A 23,618-nucleotide genomic window follows, 5' to 3' on the forward strand; every position below is an offset into this window, starting at 1 on the left:
ACCGGACAACGAAAGTGCGCCTCCCCCATGACGTCACTTAATTGAGCGAACGTAAATGGCTGGGGCATATACAGGGTGTTTCACGTAAATTGAACTAAGCATTTTAATAAAGCGGTTAACCGCAGCAGAATAAAACCACGACATATGGTTTGCCGCCATGTGGTGCTCTTTAGAGCATTTTTTTTATATTCCGTGTAATTAATTAACTAACATGAGTTATGAAATGTCTTTATTGTTCACTATAGCCAGAGTGCGTTTCGTTGCGTTGTAGAGGGGGTTCAGAAACAACTCATCTGATTTTTTGTGGCAACGTACATGCTGCGTGGTGCTTTTTCTTTTTCCGGTGTTTAAAGAAAGCCCGCGAAACATGAATTAAAACCACGTGACTGCGCTCGTGCGCTGTCGTATTGGACCGCTCCGAACCATGCGTCGTACCGATCGCTTATCAGGGACGACGGCGCTTCCTTTCCGTGTGGCACCGCTAAAAAGATGCAGACGCACTGCGAAGACAATAGCCACAGCCGCTCACTTCGGCATGGTCCGCGCGCACGGTTCTTTTGCACGAAGTGTGCTTGAAAGCGCTGCATACGATAGCGCATAGGCGAATTCACGTGGTTTTATTTAAAATTTCGCGGGCTTTCTTTAAACGCCGAAGAAAATCATCACGCAACACTTACGTCGCCACACGAAATTAGAGCGGTCGTTTCTGAACGCCCTCTACAGCGGAGCGAAACGCACTTGAGTGAATATGAACATAAAATTAGAAATCTCATCTTAGTTAACTAACTAATCAAGCGGAATATAAAAAAAAGTATTCTAAAGAGCACCACACGAAGGCAAACCATATGCCTTTGCTTTCATGCAGCTGTGGTTAACCAGCTTTTGTAAAATCCTTCTTTCAAGTTACGTGAAACAACCTGCATGCAACTAGGGCAGTGGTGTCTTTACCACTAGAGTCGTAGTGTGTCACTTTGTGATGGAGCATCATGAAATAATCTGAAAGGCCGGCCGTGAAAAATGTAAACGAATGGCCCTAGAAAAAAAAAAAAGCCTAACACGGGCGTCGCTGTAAGAGCTACCACGAAAGAAAGTTTCCTACAAAACCCACTATAGCGGAATCTAGAGCTGCTGTAACGTCATCAAAGGCTGACTTGCGGAGATTAGCTGCCAGAAATCCTATTCCCCATGTGTTTCTTCCCACTTTTTTTTTTCTTGTAAGAAAGGGGCGTCAGAGGTAACTAATACTTCTGTGTCCGTCCCCACATCCCAAATGAGCCGCACTGTTCTTTACGAATGAACATTTATTTCAAATAGGCTTACGAAATTTGAAATGCGGAGGTCCTACGAAAACAGTGCATCGGTATTTACAAGCATTGCGGGCAAAAAAAAAGAGACAAATTTCGAGCGAGCTACTCCGCCGATCGCAATGTTGTTGGTCTTCAGGCCCTTCAAATCGGTCCACTTTCAGCTCGCTGCAACAGCTACTCACTAAACGAATGAAAACTTGTTCAATAACTTCGGCAGAGACACCTAAGACTGCTTACGTGGGAATGCAAAAGCATTGTAGTTGCTTTGGGGAAACGTTCCCTTGCTTCGTCTTCTGCGCGTGCTTCAATTGTCGACCACGTTTCACAGATGCCGCCGAGGTAGACGCTTCCGAGTGAATCGCAGCACCGATGAAATCCGAAGAGCAAGTGAGACGTCAGACGCAGTGTCGTGACGTGTGCAATGACGGACGCACTAGGTATACACTTCATTTTACACACGCTTGATTTGGCGTCTACAGTGCATCGTAGTAGCCACAGCGCCGACGAAATCTGAAGAGCAAGTGACACGTGAGAGGCAGTGACGTGACGTGTGCAATGACGGACGCACTAGTCACAACTTTAATCACGAGTTTAATCACAACTTTAATCAGCCATACACGTGGAGCCACCATGGTGGCGGATAAGCGCCTCGTCTCGCACCGCGGAGGCCCGGGTTTGACTCCCAACCGAAGCGTACGAAATTTTCTTTTCGACTCTATTAATTGACTTTGTTCACAGAAAGCTGCCTGACAAATTTGACGTCGCTCCGAACATTTTTGACGTGTTCTTACTCATTGCGCCGTCGGCCGTTTTTGGTACCAACTTACGGTCACGCTGCCGACAACACCGCATTACCGCGTAATGCACCATATAACGCCTTCGCATTAAAATTGGTGTTGTGGTAACTTGGTCGCAATATCAAGCGCAAGATAATTGGTATGAGCCTGTTGGTGAGCACATGTATCAATTCAGGTCGTGAACGAGTGGTTTCGACGAACCTTGATCATACTCTCAGATAAGATGAAGGTGAGGTCACTGTCTCGATTCCGGCGCTTTGGTTTTTACTGTTACGTTATTTATGTAGTTCTGCCCATATTTATTTAATGGCTATATATGGCAATAGCTGCACCAAAAGTTCCGGGTCAATGATAGCGTAAAGAAGCTCTAAAGCCACGCAAATCTCCCTCATTTCACAGGACCGCTCAAATGTTAGCGAAAGTAACGCTCACAATTGTCCTTCCCTTGAACGCACTGTAGCAACATTGAATAACTGTTATCACTAAGTGAGCCTGCAAGCGGACAAATACATACGCCAAGTGCTGGTTCGGGTTATCGCTTTAAAATATCAAGGGCTGAAGCTTAAAACGTGTATTCACGTAAAATAGTTGCGAATCGTAGTATTCCGACTGACGTCAGAATAATACCAACGACATGTGAGAGCACCCGTAGGCCTCACCACAATGTCTATCATAAAGGCTGCGTAAAAATGTTCATGTGGTTTGCGCGAAAAGTACGCTTCTGTACGTTGGCTGCACCGCAATACAAAGCGCCACAAGAAATAGGCGTCACCACAGCACAAACCGTGGGAAAATTTTGTCAGGCCGATTAGGGCCCATCTGAAACCCCTCAGTACGCACGCAGTTCCATTCTTTTAAACTTGGCGCCAATGCACCTTCTGTCTTTCTTTCTCATGCGCCCGCCGCACGTGTTACTATTTTGCTCCTTCCTATTGGACTACAATGGTCACATGACGTTGCACCCCTTTTACGCCCGACTTACGGCCGGTAGTAAGATGAATCATGTCGACGCATTGTATAATGTCGCAGCCCCAACGAGCGGAGAGGCCATTAAAAAAAAAGGAAAGTTGTGGCGACACGTGACGTAAACGTAAAGTGTAGTCCAATAGGAAGGAGGCGAACGGGAGGGCGAGCCCTGAGGAAAGGAGAAAGACGGGGAGAAAGTTTGGCGGCGCAAAACTTGAAACGGTAGCGCTACTTGTGCAGTGCGAGGCTTATCTTTCACGAAATCAAGCCTGAAATTTTTTTCCCACGGTCTGTGCTGTAGTGAAGCCGACTACTTGCAGTGTCTCGTTTTGCGGTGAAGCCAATGCGTAGTATAAAATGAACGTATTTGTATTGTTTATAAATATAAGAATAAAATTATAAGGAGGGGGAGCGCGAAATTACTGCAGACCACGCTGTAATAATCTACCGTACGGCTGCTGATACTTGAACGACTGTCACTAGAGTGTGTGATAAAGCAGTGAAATGACTGGTGTTAGAGTGTAGCACAGATCATATACACATTCATGGCGAGGCGTGCCTTTCGACAAAACCGGGCTATAATTCTTTTCACACGGTTTTTTCTGTACTGAAACCGACGACTTGCAGTGTCCTGTTTCGCAATGAAGCCAATGCGTAGTATAATATGCACGCGTTTGCATTGTTTATTAATATATAAAAATAAAAGATAGGGAGAGTGGGAAATTACTGACGACCAACCTGTAATCATCCACCGTAGGGCTACTGACAGCTGAACAACTGTCCCCAGAGAGGATGATAGAGCCCTGAAACGACTGGTGTACAGACGATAGCAGAAACCATATACATATTCATTGCGAGGCTTACCTTTCGACAAAGCAGGGCTAATTTTTTCTTCCCACAGTGCTTGCTACAGTGAGGCCAAAAAGTTGCAGTGCCTTGCATTGCAGTGAAGCCAATGCGTAGTGTAGAAGTTATTTGTAATCTTTAATAAAATATATAAATACAAGGCAGAGAGTGCACCGCGCTGTAATCGTCTACCACAGTGCTGCTGACACCCGAAGGACGGTCACCAGAGTGAGTGATAGAGCAGTGAAGTGACTGGGATAACAAGAATAGCAGAGAGGACATACTTATTCAAGGCGAGGCTTATCTTTTCTCCAAACTGATCTGTTTGTCCCATGGTTCGTGCTGTGGTGAAGCCCCCCACTTGCAGTGTCTTGTCTTACAGCGCAGCCGATGCGTAGTCCCAGTGAGCAGCACTACTCGGCGCATCGCGTTGACGATTCTCGTGCATACACTTCTACATACGCTGCCTGTTTGCCTCTTCTTTCCGCCAGTTCTCGTTCTCATGCTGATATCAATACCAAGGCAGGCAATAGAAGTGGCTAATATTCAAAATTTGGCAAATGTGCACAAGCGCTGTTTTTAGCCAGATTCATTACGGAACTGGCTGTCCTGACAAACACAAACACACACACACACACACACACACACACACACACACACACACACACACACACACACACACACACACGCACACTAATCAACCTCCATGACATCATTGCTCACTACATCTGTTGAGCCCAGGACAGCTGTCACGGGGCAGTGCGCCCTGAAGTACGATACGTACAATTCCGCGGCCCATTTTGGCAGCTGACCACGCATAGCACCGATACGTACCTCTTGAATGTGGCCATCTTACTATGGGCGCGGCGCTAACATCCAATAATTGCTCTCCTGTGTGATGTGTTGTTTCAACTTTACAACAAAATACTTACCCGTGTGCGTGTTAAGCAAGCCCAGCAACGAGAACACCATCGAGCTAGAGGCTAGGCGCCTGCCAGCTGCCTTCCACCGACGTTCTTGCGAACAGCGATAGTGCTCACCATTTGACGCCAACTCCAACAGAACCACCCAGACCGCCGTATCGAACGTGGAGAGCCCGTGATCACCGCATGGAATAATTCGCGGCAACCACGGGTGGGATTGGTGCAGTTCGCGTATTGGGTTAGTGTGAACTGCAGGTGAATTTCCGTTGTTGAAGCAATATTGATGCATTTCGCGCAAAGATCATGTCTTCAGTATTAAATAAGTGAATACAAGGAACCCTACCTTTGAACAAACTCCTTTTCCGGTAGGAATGCTGCAGGGCGTTTGCGAACTTCAGTGAATTCGCTTTCACCTCACTGGAGCAGCTAGCCAAGAAACGACGACAAAGTTCTGAGTTCTTTATTGCGCAACACTTTATTTGAGAAAGTACTCAACATATCTGCGGTCCCATAGCCAAAGGCTAGTGCGGGCACAAAAAACATTTGGGAAAACTATCAGTACAATGAAACAGCGAATACAAAAATAATAGTTCATTATAAGGAGACACCGAAAAAAAGTCGCAAAATAGAGAAAAAAAGAGAAAAGAAAATGAAGGAGAATAAAGTTACGTTACAGAGAGAGAGAAGTAATTCTTTATGAAGAAGGGAAAGGTTGGCACTGTCTTCTGCAGCCTTTGACGGAGCACGGCTCAGCACAGATGTCGCGGTGAGGCTCGTCAGCTGGAAAATACAATAGAATAACAGCATATAACACTTGAAGATAAGCACAAGTATAGAAAGTAAAAAAAGAATTACACAAGAATTCAAAGAAACCAAATACAAAAACCCATCACTTCACTAAGCAGAAAACATGAGTTAAAACATGAGTTCAGTTATCTTAGCAAGTTCTGTGAGATACTGATCTGATGCGCCTATGCTGTTTTATAGTTCCAGTAAACACGAGCGGACGCTTGCCATATATAAATACATTTTATTGGCGGGAGATTTAAATTATCAAAGCTTGTCTGCTGGTGAGACGTTGTGGAGTTCACAGTAATGAAACATGACACGACTGGCTGTGTGTTATAACGTTATTAACGCCGGTGGCTCACCACAACCCCCGTAAAAATTGAAAGGTAAGACTTAACTTGAAAAAACAGTAGTTTACTTGTTTGGTAACATGGCGAGAAAAAGTTACAATGCGTGTTGATCGTCCTTGCACTCATCGCAGTGTTATTTCAATATTGCTGTTTTCCTAACCTAGTCTCCAGATCAAAATCATGAAGCCTACTTGTGATCCGAAGCGATTGTTCCAGCTGTAGCCGAGTGGTTTCGAGTAACGTTAATCGAATTAGCTGATACAGTGAAGGCGAGGTTACTGGTTCGATTGCAGCGCGTCGCGTATTTATCGTAGATGTAAGTATGTGTTGGATGCTATTAAGTGTTTTTTTAACTGCAACAAACAGGCGTGCCGGGCTGGACTTAGACCATGACTATAGGAAAAGGGTAAGCTTGATCCGCCCATTTCCTAGCTCGTAAGTGTCGTTCGCAGTAAAAACCTACAAGTGCTACTGCGAGCAACCGCTTTATCAGCTGTTCAATGCGATTGATCTGTCCGCTCGCGCTCATATTTTGATATTCATTAAATGAAAAAATTACAAGGATGCACTTTGACGTGACGAATCAAACAAGCGCTAACACGACACGAAGCCGTGCACTATAACCACTACTACACGCCTACCGAATCAGCCGTTGCTAGCAGCGAAATAAGCTGCTAGCATCGCAGGACGATGCGCAGTACGAATGGACTTCTGCATGGTGAGTGGGAGACTAGGTAGACGAGCATAATATCAGAAAAAAAAATGGGAAGAATATGATCCTCGTACACACTGTCTGTCGGACCTACCATAACGATCTGTGTTTAATGGGACGCTGAAGACCAGCTCTAAATAAGTTTAAACGAACAAACCGTTCATCAAAAAACTATATTTTATTTACTTTCGCGGTGTTAGGTCGATCACTAGAAGTGAAAATGAAGTTCGAAGTTTATTCATTTCTGTTCTTTTTGTCAAATTTCGTGCCACCGGGCCATTCATCAGCATTTCAAGATGTCGTTTTGCTATTTGGGTCGTTCTGACTAATTAAAGAGGTATTAAAGCTTGCTGAGTTCCCTCTTTGGCTCTTTTGGGATGTGATGTACTGCATAATTACCGATGAAAACATCAACGAAGCCCGAGCACATGCCATTAAAGAGTGATGACGTCACGTCGAGTTGGCGCGTGCACCACCACCGTCTTTTGCCTTCGCGTCCTTTCCAGCTTGGCAGGCTACATTCCGAGCACGAACGGTGTTTCATTCTCTTTTTTTCTTCTTTTTATTGCAGAAGGGTCATTGACCAACAAAGCACAGATTGTTTGTGCGGGATATGGTGTTACTATCACGGCCTCGGGGCACGTTTGCGAGCGTTTATGTGCGCTTCGATAGCTCCTGCGCCATATTGGCAGTAATTAATACGGCTAACTTAATCACCCCAACAAAAAAACAGTATTCAGGAATGCTGTTCCCAACAAATAAAAACGGGAGGCACAGTAGTGGCATTAGCGGAGGGGTGAAGACCCTACGCTGCGGTGCACAACGTCGCGGGTTCGATTCCGACGACGCAGGCTGCATTCCGATGGGGGCGGAATGCAGGAAGGCTGGTGTGTAGCACGCATTGCATGCACGGTGGTAATAAATAATCTGGCGACCTCCGCTATGGAGCGCATTACAAAAAGATCGTGTTTGAGAGCGTTAAGTTTGCGGAATTATTCTGAACGTTTTTTTTTTTTTTTTTTGTAAGCTTGGCGGAAGTTGGGTTTGCTTGACAACTTCCGTCCGCTCAGTTTGCAAATGGCGTTCGAACAGTGGAGGGCGTCGGTCCGCAACGCTGTCGTTTAAGGGTGTAAGCACTTTTTGTGTCTGCGTTTTAACGGTGTTTTACGGGAAGGTAAATCGACAGCATCAGCGCAAGACGAAACGCGCTTAAGAAAAGCTGCGGATTCTAGCCGGCGTTTGTGTAAGGCCCTACGCACCACCGGCCATGGCCGGAACCAGACATCGACGGCGAGTACCATTTCAATCTTCTTTCCTTTATTTCTGCGGCGTCTCACTTCTTATTATGTGGTTGCTAAGTTTGCCAGTTGGTAATTTACTCAACGTAGGAATATGAGCCAGATGCAGTCGGCGCCTCTCGGCTTTGTGTGGTTGCAAACATTCGTAACTTTGATGGAATGTACTGCGTATTTCTACTCGGTTAATGTTTGAGGGCTATTCAAACGATTGTGTAGTGAAATACAATGCGAGAGAGACAGTGCGGTTGTAAAAGATAAAACTGCTTAGTGTATTTGTCGAAAAAATATTTCGCTGCCTTATTTCCATGTTATTCGGCGACGCCTGCCTCAGATTCGTAATAAAAAAAATTATGTGAAAGGGGCTTCCTTGGAAAATAATTATTCGTCGGCACACTTCCGTAGAAATGGTGCAAATTCTACTTTGCGCAATAACTGTTGATACAAAAACTACAGTTTGATAGAAAGCAATGGGAGCATATTCCATGTGTAGAATAACTTCTTCATTTAGATCAGGGAACACAACTAGAAAAACTAAATTTCACTAATAAAGATTTATCGGGAAATGCCTGGTTTGATTGCGGAGTTGATATCAGCTACGAAGAAAAGCACAATCCTTTGCCAGAAATTTTGTTGTCGCGCCAACTTCGAGAATCGGTATGTGCAGGGAAACGCTTTGCCGTTGCAGTGAATGCGCTTCCGCAGCCAGCGTAAATACACACTACGGAAAAGTTGCTGGGGCAGCAACGCATGCCGTCGCATTTATTACTTGTTGTTATTACTTTTGTTGTGAAAGCATATTTTCCCCTTACAGTCACTTAAAAAGCAATTATATATTGAGTAAACTAGTTTTTTAATTAGTTGTTACTCCATAAAAACGTATCACATACAAGCAATATCTGGCCGTTTAATTGACCTCATAATGCCAAAACACAGTTACATATTAGGAAAAATAAAAGCAACTTCCTTACCTTTTTTTCCCTGGTGATCTAGAGTACATCATTAAAAAAAGGACCGATTAAATTGTTTTAGTAAACGCTTAAGTGGAGTAATGATTTATTTAGTATTTATCATTTCACACTATCCAGGGCTGAAGCCTTGCTCCAGCGTATTAAAGACGCCAGTATAGGCTATGAGTTCGGTTCATTTGCGTAAATTTAATTTTTTGAGCTCTGAAACTCGGCGTCCAGTATAAGGGATGCGTTGCGCATTGCAGGGCTAAGGGTTACCTTTACGAGAGAATAACTGCACAGTCAAGTCTCGTGAACTACGACACCAACGAGCACACAACTGTACGGTACATTGGCACGATTGATAAGAAGAGTTAACCGCTCCAATTGCGTGAGACAGATGTAATGCTGACTGCGGCTGACACCCAAGCGAGGCCCGCGAGCGTGTCTATCTTTTAAGGCGACAGCCTTAAGTGGCTCATTACCCCGATGGTCTGAAATACCCGGCGTGCGGCAGAGAGAAACCACGTGAGCTCTCCCCGCGCACACACGCGCTCGCATCGACAGCTCGCGTGTTCGTCTTCTTCCACAGCTGGCTCCGATGCCGCTCATCATGCCTCAAAAATGCAAAGTTAATCCATCATCACCAGCCAATTTGACGTCCACTGCAGCACGAAGACCTTTCCCTGAGATATAGTTAATTCAGACACTCGACACCAAGACCGCTGGTGTTAGTTAAGGCGAAGTTACTTAAGGAATAGTCATATAAGGTAGCGTCAATCAAGGCACTTGAACCCATGACCTTTCGCGGAAGAAAACGAGTAATAAGAAGTGACAGCGCATTCGAATGAAAATGTCAAGTAATTTAACGATGAAAAATACTGAGCCCACTATTAAAAGTTTATTTTATTAGCATATAACAGCGCGTGTCTTCGTTCACGTAATTATGCCCGCAGTCGTTGCAAAGGTGAGTCAGCCACATATATAGCCAGTGCATTATCTTACAGAGAACGTACGAGGCCGGCAGCGATGCGAGTGCTGCCTCGCTTCTGGCTGTTTCCACTTTCTCTGGTATAGTAACATTCATATCCATCTAAGAGGCGTTAACAATAGCACATAACTTAATTCACTCTTGCGGCAAAAGTATGTCGTCATATGTGCGACAATAAAAGCTTTCGCGCCGGACCTTCAGTCGCCGTCGTCCAACTGGAACGTCTTCGTTGGCTTCCTGGCCTTTTAACCATGCTGACTTAAAGATTACAAGACGCGTGCAAAGTTTTCATAAGAGCCGGTTTCTTGAATCAATTATGCTTTCGGAAACCTAAATAAGGACGTTGTCATATATTGAACTAAACATATACCGCAACTACGTACTGCAACATACAAACAGGGCCCCTGTGTTTAGTTCAGCTGGTAATGACAAGGTAAAGCGCACGATAAAGAACCACAGGTGGCAAAAGATTGTTTCCCTCTCTCTCTATCTTTCTATCGCAATTTCTTTCTCAAAACGGCAAGTTGGGTAATTGGTAGGCTACCATCGTCCAAAACAGCGCCTTTTTTTTCATTTTTTAGCTCTTGGACTTCGGCAAGATTATGGCACTGGGACGTTACTTTCGCCGCACTTCGGCAAGTTTATGGCACTAGGATGTTACTTTCGCCGCAATAGCGGGCGAGGTAGCCTGCGCTGGTATCGCAGCTTGCTTTGACATTGGCTGCCATTTTGCCACATCTCGGCGCATGTGGTTGCGTGCAAGAGTGCTCGCCTGATTTCGTGTACATCTTTAGCTTCTGGCGTCAAGCCGGAATTCACGCCGCTTTTAGGAGGGACAACATAGTAACATAAAGAATGCTGGCCACACTGGCTGCTCATTTTTGTAGGACATTACCGTGACTTGTGGTTCGAACAACGCGGGGACGGACGGCCGGATGAAGCTACGTTTCCAAGCCTATGAGGTGAGACGATTTCTGCACCTGTTTCGAAATAATTCCGCACAATCAACATTTCACGTAGCACCTATGCTAAGTGCCTTCCACTCCTTTTGCTGTAAAACGATTTCTTTTACCTGCTCGTGAAACAGGCTTATCAACCATTGGACGAAATCCATACAGGTTCCAGTCCAGTGCAGCATTCGACTGAATTTGATTCCAAAGTGTTCAAAATATAAATTCGTTCCAATCGCGTTTTCTGATTGCGGCCATTTCCTCGTGCTTCAACGTTGCCTTCGCCGCAGTAGCAGGCGGGATGAACCTTGCACTAATATTGCGGCTTGCGTTCGCGCTGGCTGCGATTTTTCCATTCGTTGGCGCCTGTGATTTAGCGCAAAAAGGTTTACCTCTTTTCGTGAACAATATTAGCTTGTGCCGTCAGGCCGCAACTTTTTAGAAAACGCCACAAGTTCCCTGAAAGAATAATGGGGCCTGCTCGTGCTTGCAGATCTTCCCCGTGGCTCATGGTTCGAACAACGGGAAGACGGACAGACGAGCCAAGTTCCGCTTCCCAGGTGACAAGGTGAACGCAATCATTTCCATTGCTTTGAAGTGAAGTAATTACGCCCATATATTTTTCGTGTAACAGCTATGCGATGGGTGTACCTTTCTTTGATTTTTGCTGACACTCTTCTTCCCTGCTTCGTGAAGTAGGCGAATCAAGAGTAAAGCAAGTGCATTATAGCTGCTAGTTCATTGCAGCACGTCGCTCAATTTAATGTCTGCGCGTTTAAAATATGACCTGTCGTTTCATATTCCGAAACGCAATTCAAAATTTGTTCAAGGCGCGTTCAAGGACTATTGCAGGCAGCTTTACGTTTCCCTGCGTTTTGTCATCGTTTTTGCTAGTTTCTGCCGTGGCACGATAAAGATGTGCCGAAAGAAAAATGTTATGCAGGTCCAATGCACATGCTGGAATCTGTATGAAGCAAAGCTTCATATATAAATGCCATACAACTAACGACGATGTTCGCAGTCGTTTAATGTCATCCTATGCATGAGTAAACTTATGCGATGTTTATGTAAAAACGTTTACCTGGGACAATTTTTATAACTGTGAACTACGCCATTCAGCAACTATTAAGAAATCCAAACACCCAATAAGGGGGATGCAGTCTGAGATGCCTCTGTAGTGACGTCAGGAGGACGAAGGCGATGTGTGATGCTTATCGAGGGAAGAATGCCGATGACGGGTGTGTGCACATGAAGGTAGGACGCACTTGTAATCCCGACAAATCTGGACACAGCGAGGCACCTGTAATCTAAAGAAGGTGCTATTCGGCACCCTTGCGTGTATAGTGACGGAGGGCCATGTACCATGACGGAGGACCATGTGGTTGTTGCGGCCACGTGCCTTGTTGCTTGCCTCACAGTAACGATTTTACAGTAACGAATAACGATTTTATCATTATGGGAATGAAGTTTCGTGGGCGTTCGTCAACGCACTAGGCTGAAATTTTCAACACTCGAGATTGTGTTGCCTATGCTGCAATATTAGTGGGACCAGTGTATCGTATTAAATATCGCTTCTGCCCATGCCTGCTGCCTTTGTGGACGATCCATGAAGATTTTCTTTGTGTGCGATATGTACCTTCTCTCTTTTGTTAAGTTCTGTTGGCGACTTTCGCCCTCGTGAAGTCACCTTTTAGAAGTTAATTGTTGGTCGCATTTATGTGTTATTATTGGAAAACCTATAATAGTCATAATAATAACCTTAATATTATTCAGCGATAGCGATATTCTGTACACAAGAAGATTGCGACACAACGACGTTGACATGACACGATGGCTATGTCATTGGTGGCACGACTACTTAACAGCTGTGGAAGGAAAAAGCGCATGCGTCATCATTGACCATGATACTTAAACAGCAGCGCAGGAGTGCGTGCTGTGGAATGTTGGTTGTTGAGTTTTCTAGTTATTACATTTTTTCCCTCTTTCACTAATTTTTGTGGATGGTCGGAGTTGGACTCGGCAAGAAAAACGCTCGGTTCGTTCGCTACTTTGGTCATTCAGTCGTTCATTAGTTGGTTTAGTACGTTCATTCAGTCGTTCGTTAGTTCGTTGATTAGCTCTCACTTTCAGTGGTTCGTTAGTTGGTCCATTGGATCTTTCGCTCATTCAGACTTTTCGCTTACATTGGATCTATTCTGCGGTAGTTTCTGCACAGTACTTAGTCATGCACTGAGGTCATAGTCACCATCACACCAGCGTCCTATCAGGCCCCGCACACTCTGAAGTTCCAGCGATCACCTCAAAGGGGGGAAAAATCAAGCGCGGAGCGTTCCAGGGTGAAGCGCCTAAAAGTAACTACTGTAACTTGGTCGTACACTTTAATTCATACTTTTTCTGTTAGGCGCATTCAAGTCGTCTAAATATTTGATCCCACCATAAAAATGTACATATAAAATCCAACAAGCACAATTAAAACATTATTCTTTACGGAACAAGGAGGTCATTGATGTTAGTGAAGTTCTGCTAATTAAATATGTGCTTTATTACTTGAATAAATGTTTTTCGATTTCACTGACGTACGACAAGCAGCAATCCAATAGTATCACTTGCAATCCGGGTCGTTTATCGATCAAAATTTTATGATGGTAACATTTTCGAATAACGTGGTCGTTTCCATCGAGCAGTAGCACGCAGGTTCGTTCTAAAACAGTTTTATTTCGATAACAATAATATCTCAATCAATTTATGTGTCCAGTATTTGATAGCCGCCATTAAGCGAAAGTGTTTAAAGACGGTGAATTTTATCAAGTGCGAAGCTTCACAGGCATAACAGCTGTACGACTTCCATCGTTATTGATCTGGCGCGTCTGGCCGCATAGTGACGGGGTGCCTAAAAAAAAAAACGCGCTAACTGGAGCGAAAATTCATCGCTGGAACCGAGCACAGTCTGCTTGGAGACTACCCATGAAAGCGGATTAACCTTGCAGCCTTTGGCCCCATGCACCGGTGAGTAGAAAATCAGTGCTTGGCATTTTCAACTTTGAATTTTCTTTGTGTGCTAGCCGGATGACACAGATTCCGGCAGTAATTTTTTATTATGGTGGTTGCTCTTCAAGGGCAATTCAAACGAGGCTCTTTTTATTTTGCCACACAGCTAAAATTACTAACATGGAGTACAGCATAAATAATAAATGGTCTTTGTTTTTTCTGCATAAATTATGCACCAAAATAAACTCACTGCTAGTTAGTGGTCAATGTACTTCCGGTGAAAGAGTTAGATTTATTGAATTTGAGACGAAAAATATTGCTACTATCTGGCAGAAACAACTACCATCTAATCGAGGCTTGACTATGCATAAGCACAGCCGACAGAAGGACACAAATGAAAGAAATGCACACGCAAAACGGTGTTCTGTGCTTGTGTGCTCTCTTCTGTCATGGCGCGTTTTTGTGCACTGTTCTTAGTCATACATGAATCACAAACTCACCCACACTTCCAATATAATAACTGAGGCTCTTATTTTTTAACTCCAGCCTCCAAGACGCCGCTCATATTTCTTCAGCGCTTTGGACTCTATTGTTTCTGAACGCACAATTCAACAGTGAATGTGCCAACTCTGGAAATAATATCAAGGGCCAGAATCTTCACAAGGTATGTTGCTTAATACTTCAAGAAGAAGCATGATTTGTTGATTTACTGGATTAATTTTTGTTGTTATTTTACCTTGCATGTTTGTCATGGCTTCATCATTTCTCTTTTCAGGAAGACGGACAAAAGAGGGATTGTTCATCTGCAAGCTGCCCACGTTAAGCCATAAGGAGCTCAGTGGTCACCATAATGACAATCGGTCCTCTTGAACTACGTGCCTCATCTTGAAAAGTTTGCAAGCTTACCAGATAGATGGGCGCAACCCTATCAGGGAAACATGTCTACACTTTCGTACCGTACCGAGCGGGAGGGCTAAATTTTGATACAGAAGTTACTTGATTGTGAGGGCGTTTTATGAAAACCGGAGAAGTAACACGTTGAGTCCCAACTTGGTCTTCTCTGGTCATCAGAACCGCGACAACCAGAACAGAACAGGATAAGAAGCTCGTACTTGATAATGCACTAACTCTGTCATCTGCTCCTTGCAAATCAACTTGGCGCGCGATAGCACCATCACATGCCCCCTTACAACGATAATTTGTATCAAGAAAATGCAAATAAATTTAAAACGATCAAAAGCGCTCAATAAAGTTTTGAGAAAATGACACTTCATGGTGGCTGAATCTCTGGCAGTCACTCTTACATTGCTCAGGAACAGTTAGCATGAAATCAGTGACTAGGATAGCCCTGCACAGTGATAAAAGAGATGCTAGAAAAGGCAAACTCAAACTACCGGCCTACTCCACATTTAAAAACAAGACAGACCAATAAAATAATTTTTCTCTTCAAACAGCAGATGACAAACCTGAACACAATGTGTTCCGAAAGAGTTTTTGAAATACACTCACTGAATAGTAAACTTGGCTTAACATTCAGCTTATCAACAGTGGAAGAGCCAGAGAAGCCTCGGCGTGGGAACTTGCCTTCGTCACGGCCATCGCAAATACGTTTACTTGTTGAAACGTCAGCTCTAGGATGATGCTGCCCTACCTCACCTTTGTTACTCGGTTGAAGTTAATCTCCATGGAAGCTTTTTGCGTTGTATGAAGAAAGTCTTTTTTGTCAACATGAAACCGTTAATTGCCTTCTCGAAGGATATGTAACCATTTACTGTGCTTACTTATATGTTTATTTAGTCTCCTTCTTTATTCACTCAATCTTTGCAGGAATCCTTGTAGGCACTGTTGTCTCTATCACGTTCCGTCCTTTCATATGAGTACACTTGTGTCGAAGCATATACTGCCTCACATGAACAACAAATGTGCAGCAGAAATTTCAAGATGAGACAATATGCACTGGAAAAGTTTTACTACACTATGTGCCTCTCGTCTATATGCTACGAACAGACTGGGACACTGCAGTGTGAGCTTGTTGACACTCATCTTTGCCGAGCACTTTTTATTTCTTTTTTTAATCTAGCTGAAATCGTCGAACGCAGACAATATACGTGCAGTTTGAAACACGCCAAGCAGCACTGTACGCAACTACAAGTGCGAGGGTAGCCCAGCGTAAATGTCGTTGTCTGAATCTTCGTTCTACCTTCTTTAAGCGGCGCGCCGAACACGATCAGAACGCTTCGCTCGATTTCACCTTTCAATTCCATTAAATGGATGGCTGTCTGTTTTCTGTATGTTGCAAACTCAGTGACTGACAGCGTGCAGTCCGCCTGACCTGTTCGAAAATTGTGAGAATGTACTGCTTCATTCACCATTGACAATAAACAACGCAAGCTTACTTGTTTGAAGACTTCTTTTTTGCCAGTTGAGCGGCCTCTCAGTCACCTGGAGACATAATATATTTGTTACCCTATTGTGACCACGGTCAGTAAGCAGCTATAGCGGGGCGCCATGAAGCAAAATCATGTCGTGCAAGAGAGTCTGCGACGTCAGTGGCGCAATTGGTCGGGAGAGCCCGTGTGATGTCGTATCGGGTGGGATAATTTGTTGCAACGGCTACACACTTGTTGCCAGAGGATGGTGTGGGAAAGATGCTGAGGAGATCTAATCCGACACGGAAGAATGGTTCCACAAGGACGGTGATCGGCTGGAGATAACCAAAATGCGACACCTGAGGCGTTTTTCGATGCTGACAGGAATCGCAAACAGCACCACAGCGTCGGACGGAGCGAGCTAGACCTGGCCAATAGAAGCGCCGACAAACGCGGTCGTACGTGTGAGATACACCAAGGTGTCCTGCCGTGGGTGCGTCATGGTGATCGAAGAGTATACGTTGCAGATGCTTGAGCATGTCAAGATAGCATCCGTCGTGGAGGAACTTCATTCGGTACAGAATGCCGCCCTGGAGCACCTGGCGGCGAACAGAGGCTTCGGTAGTTTGTTTAGTTTTCTGGGTGCGAGCGTCCGTAGGGAGCCGGGGAATATGAGCGACGAAGTTGGGGTGAGCGAGATTGTCGGCGGTGGGACGAAGGCGACCGTGAATAGGGGCGGTTCTTCACAGGCGGTGCAGTGGCGGCATAGTCAGACCGTGCGACGTAGGGACGAAAACAGCCGCTTAGGAGAGAGGAGCCAGTACCAGCCGGGGAACTCCAGCGACTGCGACAGTGGCGAGAACTGCGCGTGATTCGACGGCAGTGAAAACAAATGGGCTTGTCAGCAGTGCGCCATTCAGACGGATCTCGGAAACGTGGTGAATAATAAGATGTGGGTAGGGGTGGAATCGAAGAATGCGAGCGAGTGTCAGGGCGATGGGCCGAACAGACGGAGTGAAGACCCATGTCGGCGAACTCTTGGCCTACAACTGCCTGAATCGGGGAAACCGTGAAAGCAGGTGTGCTAATAGAGCTGAATTCGAAGGCAGCCGGATAGGCTGCCTTCGAACATTGCCAGTGTTGTTGGAATAGAGAACGTCGGCACAGGAAGATGTTGCTGCCGTGTTTGGTAGGCGGGCAAACTGCTGGTAGATACGTCGCCTTTTGTTAGTTTCAGGCGCGGCACTCGTTGATAAGTGCGTCCACCGTCGCCATGCTGTTGAAGACCAGCAAGTTGAAGGCGTCATTGGCAATACCTTTCGGAATGTGGGAAACCTTGTCTGGCACAGTTATGTGTGCGTCAACTTTGCGGCAAAGAGCCAAGACGTCTTGAATCTACTTGACGTAGGGCTCTATTAACTTCTGCATTCTGCTAGACAACGTCTCTTACGCGGCAAGTTGGTGGAATTGGAGGATCGCCGAACAAATTTCACAGCTTATGTTTAACCGTATCCCAACTGGTGAGCTCGTCTTCGTATGCCCGAAACTATACTCGAGGTGTCCCACTGAGGTAAAATACTACGTTGGCGGGCATGACAGGGTTCGTACAGGCTGATCCAATCCTCAAAGTTCTCCCCATCTTTTTCTGAGAATACGCCAGGATCACGGGAACCGGAGAGCGCGATGTAGGTTGCCGGTGTGGCAGCATGTGTCGGAGCCGGTTGAATCAAGCTGTCGTCTCTGGGAGCCATCACGGGAGGCTCGAAGTACCGTCCACTACGAAGCTCCGTGACGAGGTACAGCGAACGTCCACCTCCACCAAATATGTTACGCGGGAAGACGCAGACGCTACGCTCTATACAACTGTATTTGCAGATGAATACGTTACACTTGGCCGAAAGGCAACAGCCAGCGCTAGCCGCTAATCATGGTCGTCGTCTTCACGCCACTGACCTCTTCTACCTTGGACATCGGCAATGCTGGTCCGTAGCAATATTACAGAACCATACTCACGAACACTACCCACAGCGCCAACAACACGTTCAAAATTAGCGAGCCAGCATTGCGAATCGCCCCAACAGTCGCTACCGCAGCGGTCATATTGAGCCCTACGTAATGATTATATTAGTTTTGATTGATTTTGTCAGCGCCACCTCTTGATCCAATCATTCGCGACGCCGCCGCTACCCTTAGTTCCTCTGTACTGTGGAAGGTACAGTTTCTCTTAAAGTATTATAGGTGGTGTGTGGTCATATCGCCCTCATATTGTAATCTTGTGGTGGTTGTGCTCAGCATGTCGGTGTCTTTCTCATGTAATTGTCAATGTGGTCATGTCGTCGTCGTCGTTTTCGTATCTTTGTGGTCTTTATTGTACTGTCTGCATCCCACCACTGGAGTGGTTATGTCTTCGACGTCCTGTTGCCGCCACTGTAAAGCGGTATCACCGGGTCGGCAATGTCTTCGTTAAACATTTGTCTTTTCAATTTGTGTTTCTGTGTTTATCTCACACGCGCGCACACGCTCATACACACATAAATTATTAGCCTTACACTAAGAGGTTGCACCATCTGGTAACACGGTTCGGATGTTCACCTTAGGGTGTGAGAGAGGCAAGCATGCAGACGGCTACCCGCACAGTGAAGGCTAGCGTAACGATCACCTAAACAGCCCCAGGAGTGTAGTGGCACCAACGTTTCTACGCGCAATCCACAGGTTGCGCAAATATTTGGGTGTGAAGTTTAAAGCGAAGCTGTCTTTGCCTACCCACCCGGATTCGGCGTGGCTGCTGCTGCTGGGTCGGTTGCACCTCGGCGGATATATATATATATATATATATATATATATATAGTTCCGAAGAACACAGCTGTCCTAATTCATTACCACATTTAACAAACTGATTCTTTAGTGCACTTGATTTTCTTTGAATTGGCCATTCAGTATGTTCCACTGCGTGTGTCAGTGTGATACCAGAGGCACAGAATCCTAAACGTATCTGGACATGTGTCATACTTTGCGGTGCATACATCTGTCATGGCCATTCTTGCATGGACAAGCATGGGCAAGCATCGACAAGCCTTTCTTCACGTGACGCGTAATTTTCTAATACTGCGTAGCCGCCTGAGTTGGCATGTGAGTCTGGTCATAGCTTGTGAACGATATAGTCTATAAACATAAAATATTGCAGGAGCTTGCAATTGCGACCATTCTGGTCGATAAACATAAAGCATATGGGATTAAACACTTCACAGGATGAAATGAGTTTTATACATCGCCGTTTGATCTATAGCATTTGTTTACATGCATCAGTTAAGCTTCGCGTAACATGGATTTCGAAAGGTGCATTGGATCTGCATATTTTCTTCGTATGTTATGCATCAGACATTTAAGAGTGTGAATTTGGGCCGACTGTTTAATTGCAGGTTGTACAACAGCGTTATAATGCAGGAAACGAAATTCGACACCTAAACATGGACTGACTTTTTTTGCACTTCCCTTGTTTACGTTTGCCGTGTTTTTTTTTTATTATTTATAAGCCAATAACATTTATTCTGCCCTTTTCTGAGCAAAACCACGAATTCCCAGTCAAAACATGTGGTTAAATCCTACTGTTCATCTTGCAAATCGAGAAATCACGCTATCCTACTTAATTCATTATTCGTTGTTTTTACGATGAGCGTAGCCGAGCCATCGCAGTCGCGATATTTGGACAATCGAACGCGTATAAATAGGCCAGTGAAATAAAACAGGAGTGCTATTGTGCTCTTCACCTCTTGTGACATATTAAAGCAGAAATGTTCTTGTATACATTCGAGCGACTTAGACGATGCGTTACAGTCATCCTGGTAGTAATGCAGCACTAGACTTTCTATTGGTCAAAGTTATCAGTACTTCGACATATTAAACTTGTTGAATAAAAACGTTGCGACTTTGCTAGTTGGTAATGTATTAAAAATATTCTGATAGTGTAAAAAATGGGCAAGTGCGTACAAGGGATGGGTGCAAACATAGCACAATTTGAAGGCAAATAATAAAAAAATAAAAACAATATAAACCTATATCATCATTCTGGAATACCTTAACTAGTCGTGCGCTAGAGAAACCTCCTTCACGCTCACGAAAGGCAAAACCAACCGGCATATCTCCATTCTTAACGAGTGTTTTAGCTTGTGTTAGTTCTTGCTCAAACTGACCTCGCCGTTTCGTCTGGTTACCCATTGCACCTCATAGCGTCAGATGCCAAAGGTGACCTTAAAAAATGGGAGAAATAAATACATCAAGCCAACCCGCAGGAAAGAAATTACAGCAGTCATCATCCTCATTGCCATCCCGATCAGCGTATTTAGGTTGCTATACCAGCGATTTCCAGTAACCCTTGTCTTGCGCTATCTGATTACATCTTATGCTTGCAAACTTTCTTGCACCTTCAAGGGGAGTACGGTAGCGCGATTAAAATTCGGGACAAAAGAAGACACAGTGGGACGCACGTAGCGCTGTGTGTGTCCCTCTTTTGTCCCGTCTTTTAATCGCGCTACCGTACTCCCCTTGAAGATGCATTACCAACAAGCCCACGTTGCAACCCTCGTGTTCCTGGCACCAGCAATTTCCTTCTATAAAAGACGTATGGTTTGTTAAGAGTTAGAATTGCATGGGTTCGGCTATACTGTCAGGTCAGGAATTGCGGTATCATGGAATGAATGGCCTAGACCCTTCTGTACAACCTACTATTTCACGGTTGGTTTCTTCGTTTTGATTTTTTCCCTCTTGTGATACACCACTTGTCCTTGCATTTTCCAGAATTATTCATTTGGTCGTGTTTGGCGTTATGTTCGTGTGCTTCATTTGCGTTTGCCTGTGTTTGCTCTACTGTCCATCATTAACTGTCCAGCAGCATGTTAATGTCTAGCGTCTTGCCAGAAAACGCCCCGACCCGTACATCTGCATTTAAGCTGGCGTTGCTGTGTATGTGACCAAGTAGGTAGATAACCGTAGACGATCACACCGTATCTGTGCGAATATACGGCTGAAAGCGTTTCTGGATCTGTGCAAGCTTTCTATCTGAGTTTGAGCCTTTATTCCAGACATGCATGCATAGGTACTTGGCTGTGAAGATGAAAAAAGCCGCTAAATCGCAGCTTGATGGTGCTCCCTTCCAATATGTGTACATGGACGCAGCTGTACGCACAATAAAACCGCACAGGGAAAATTTATTTAGAAGGAAGACTCAAAAACAGAACAGGTGGCGCAGCTTAAAATTAAGCAAACAACAAATACGATAACAACTCACTGTAGATAATTAATGCAGATAAGAGAGAAATAGTGGCAGGGAAATGTACAAAAGGAAAAAAAAATAACGAGCGATGTCTTGGAGGGAATTATAAGAAATCTCACGGATCGAGGTGCAGGACAAGACAAACCTGTTTAGTAAAGCGCAGTAGTCATGGTGTCGTCTAGGGTAGTGGTAAATGTTGGTGTGCAAGTTAGCAAGTTCGGATTAAAAAAAATCTGCAGTGTTTAATCTGTGATTTGCGTAGCTGCAGAAGATGGTAGTGGTACATATCGGATAAACGCATGATGTGTTAGGTGTTAAACAGTGGTTAATAACGTGTTCTGTAAGTCACGGCAGCAACTGCTCTAAGCGCATTCTTCTGCGTAACTGAGAGTTTCATGATGTTTGTGTTGTACTTCCCACTAAAATCCAGTATTTCAATTGCGATTCAAATTATGCTTTTACAGGTAATAAATGCTGAAATTTTCTCATGACTCCAACTACACGGACAAGTTTACCATGCAGATGCTCAGTGTGCTCTTCCCATAACATAAATTCTTCGAAATGTAATCACCCCGTTTTGACTGCATTAGTCATTTCTATCGCATTTCCTCCTAAGGTAAGAGTAGCACTAAACGAAAGAGCCTAATGTTTACCTCTGAAAAACTTGGCTTTATTTTTGTTACAATTTATAGAAAGAGAATTTTTAATAGACTAAGAGTGCAACTCATCTAAGGTGCTATTCGCTTGTTTGGCCAAATCATTCGCATTAGTACCCGTCGTCTGCATATATAGTATATTGAATATCAAGGTCTGTTTCTGTTAAACCATTAATATAAATAATGAGCAGCAAAGGATCATGCAGGCTACCTTGGTGAACTCTGTGTTTAATAACGTTACAGGACAACTTGTGGTTTCCAATAACCAAATATTGAATGTGGTCGCCGGGAGTAATTGGATACTAAGCCTAAGGGAATACCTCGCACGCTATAAGCTGGGAGTCATTAAAGAAATATTTTACGTTTATTCTATTAAACGCTTTCGAGAAATTTATAGATGTTCCCAAAGTAAATTATTTTTTCTATATTAAGAATAAATTCTTTTTGTTTGAGCAATCAAACTTCGGCAGAATGTTTATTCTAAAACCGAACTGATTACTGGTTATTAAACCGTATTTTTCAAGAAAATTAAAAGGACACTAGATAATTTGCTCTAAATTCATGGAAAAAAAATTGTTATAATGGATAAGGCCCTATACTTACTGGGAACTTGTTAAGGACCTCCTTTATGAAGAATGACCACTTCCGCTTTTTTGCATCTATGATGAGAAAATACCGGTACAGAGAGACAAATTGTGTATACATGTTAGAATTGGTGAAATAACATAATAATACAGGTTGAATTCTCAATCCAAAAGCGTCTGCCCACTTGCTGACTTTCATACTCCTAAAAGCGGATACCACCTATCGCAATCACAATAAATAAGACCCATGGAATCATGTGCCTGATTTTTCACGTAATCAAGAACACTATGGTCATGCTCACATTTAACAAGGGAGGTGGAATAGTCGTTAAACTTGTCAGTTAAGTATATATCAGTAAAGTGAACACCGTCACTTGTAATACAAGTGAACAAGATCGTTCAGAGCTTAAGAACATGTTTATTCTACTCCAGAGGGTCTTCTGATCACTAATCCCTTCAGATTATAATAAGTTATATTCGTCCTTAATTTTCATACTGTGACGCTTCGTTTCTTGCGAATGTTCTTTTGTTGGAAACTATGAAATAAAATGAGCACCGACTCGGCAATAACTTCTGGCATAGCTTGTACTTAGAAATAATCTTAAGGATGCGGGACGTTATCCGTGCTTTACGAGCTTTCTTTGGTTTATCTTGAACTATGATGGTGTACAGAATAGACGGTCAAGGTTTCGTGTCTTTCATCGCGCTTCTAACATAGGCATGCGATGTCCTTTCTTTTTTTTTCTTTTATTGGTGCCGAAAACGAACCGCACGAGATCGACATGGTAGTGTCCTGCACGCATCTGTCGGGCAAATACGATGCTGGCCTTTCATGCGTCATCACCAAGTCGTGCGTCAGTGCAACACGGTGGCCGA

The 23,618-nt window shown here is 44.2% G+C and overlaps 1 long non-coding RNA gene across 1 annotated transcript in view; it reads right to left on the minus strand.

Moving 5' to 3' along the window:
* Nucleotides 1-5,270: 5,270 nt before the first annotated feature.
* The window catches only part of LOC140214046 (uncharacterized), a 40,557-nt gene continuing 22,209 nt past the window's right edge, over nucleotides 5,271-23,618 (minus strand). Inside the window, exon 3 of the long non-coding RNA XR_011890963.1 lies at nucleotides 5,271-5,619. This is a non-coding gene — a long non-coding RNA (uncharacterized lncRNA). The remainder of the gene's footprint in view (nucleotides 5,620-23,618) is intronic.

The sequence above is a fragment of the Dermacentor andersoni genome, chromosome 11 (assembly GCF_023375885.2).
Source record: "Dermacentor andersoni chromosome 11, qqDerAnde1_hic_scaffold, whole genome shotgun sequence".
NCBI classification, from domain to species: Eukaryota; Metazoa; Arthropoda; class Arachnida; order Ixodida; family Ixodidae; genus Dermacentor; species Dermacentor andersoni.